This window comes from Palaemon carinicauda, chromosome 12 (genome assembly GCF_036898095.1).
Source record: "Palaemon carinicauda isolate YSFRI2023 chromosome 12, ASM3689809v2, whole genome shotgun sequence".
Lineage (NCBI taxonomy): Eukaryota > Metazoa > Arthropoda > Malacostraca > Decapoda > Palaemonidae > Palaemon > Palaemon carinicauda.
The window spans coordinates 15,921,463-15,923,962 of NC_090736.1; positions in this window are offsets into that span (position 1 = coordinate 15,921,463).

Consider the following 2,500-nt stretch of genomic DNA (forward strand, 5'->3'; position numbering starts at 1 on the left):
CTTATGTTTCTTTGCTAAATTACTGTTCTACGAAGCTAGGTTTCTCAACCGGTTGAATTGTAAATATAACATTGAACGTTATCCCGAGCCTTCACAGTAATGTCCTGCATTGGAAGACTACTTAACATCTTTAAACAATTCTCATTTAGGCACCACGAGGATATCTTTAAATCTCAAACGGAATGCGACCCGGAAAAGAAGAGAGATAAATCGCAATTAGTTGCACAGCTATGTTGGATAAGACAAATGAGAACTAATGGAAAAAGTAAAAAGACAGAGGATGTATCTTGGGCTGACCCAAGTGGCACTGGATTTCTTGAGGACAGACAATTAGCCTAACGCTGAATGACTTTCTCGGTTCCACTGTTTGGGCTTTAGCCCTAAAATCAACCTCTTAGCCCACTAGCATTACAAATGCATTTAGGATATACTCTGGACCCAGTAGTGTGACAGAAGCCTAAACAAGAGCGCATGACACTTATGCTGGTTGTTTATCTTATGATTAAAAACACGACAGATTGGGGCTTGAGTTCTGCTCAAACTTGTTAGATCCTTTAGTGTCTGCAACCTCACCATCTTTGTGAGCTTAGGATGTGGGGTTCGAGTTCAACTGAAACTTGCTAGCTCCTTTAGTGTCTGCAACCTAACCATCCTTGTGAGCTAAGGATGGGAGTTTTGAGGGAGCTTACAAGTCTACGCAGCAGCCATTGCCTGGCCCTCCTTGGTCCTAGCTTGAGATGAGTGGAGACTTGGTCGCTGATCATATGTATATATGGTCAGTCTCTAGGGCATTGTCCTGTTTGTTAAGGCAATGACACTGTCCCTTGCCGCTAGCATTCATGAGCGGCTATTAAACCTTTGAAGATTTAGCAATTGCTCGCAAAAAAAATTTTTTACCTTTTGAAAGGGATAAAATGAAACTAAAAAGAAAACGTGTGTTGAATTCTAATTATTTATTGGCATTTGCAGATGAATGCAACTAAATTACAAACTTCGGTATTCGCACTCTACCATTGTTAAATGTTTAATGGCTTATTTTTACGAACATTTTGATATTTCGGAATGAGTGTTAACATCATAAGTTTTGGGGTCTGATCTCAATTATATGTTGTGTTGTAGTAAAGTATTATAGATAGATAGATGAATAGCTACTTATAGTTAAGTTGACCAAATTATGTATATATATATATATATATATATATATATATATATATATATATATATATATATATATATGTGTGTGTGTGTGTGTGTGTTTGTGTATATATATATATATATGTATATATATATATATATATATATATATATATATATATATATATATATATATATATATATATATATGTGTGTGTGTGTGTGTGTGTGTGTGTGTTTGTATATAATTTGTGAATATATATTTTTTTTATTTATATATATATATATATATATATATATATATATATATATATATATATATATATATATGGAATACCCAAAGGATAAAGGATATTAGCAAAGCACATTTTAAAGTATATTCTAAAGAATTTATAAGATTGTTTTAGAAATCAAACATATTTTAATATCTAATTTCGTAGTAAGTCAAATTCCAGGTAGCCTTTAATTTTTTTTCACATGATACGTAAAGAATAGATATTCTGTCAATTTGATGACAAGGAATTCTTCATAATAAGTAGCGAAACCTAGAAATGTGAATATTGAGAGGAGAGACAACTTGCATTTAATTAATTATAGTTGATATTTCATAAGCCAAGAACAACGCAGGAGAAAAACTGGTATATATTATACAACTTATCTCTCTGGTTCATGAGAATGCTACTTAAAGATAAGAATGATAGACTAACTTGAATAGTGTAGCACTTGCTGCAACATAGAGTCCTTCTTCTTGCAAGCTGATATTGTGCTCAAAATCTTCGCTGTACTGATGCTGTTCAGTATTCTCTCTCTCTCTCTCTCTCTCTCTCTCTCTCTCTCTCTCTCTCTCTCTCTCTCTCTCTCTCTCTGGAGATTTTATTTTGAAAATTTTAAAAAATCATTTTGATTTTGAAAAGCCTCAAGATATATTCAGTTTCCCAAATAAGTTAATTTTCTTAGGAATAAAATTAACCTAGGTTCTGCTTTTACGGTCTTAACCCTTTTTTCTTCGTTCAAGTTTCACTGGTTCATCTTTATAGTCTACTGGTGTACGCGACCCGTCAAAAAGGACGGCTAAATATTTAGGTACAAATGCACACACGCACATATACCCCTCTCACTAGGATATGACTACTCCCTCTTCCCTACCCGAGGGACGGAGAGAGACTTAGTAGTTATGTCTGGCAATGCCGACGAGTGTGACCTAAAAGATATATATATATATATATATATATATATATATATATATATATATATATATATATATATATATATATATATATATATATATATATATATATCTCCCTCTTCACTTCCCCTCCCTCTCCCCTCCCCCCATTGAAGCAATACGAGTATCTCGTAGGTGGCT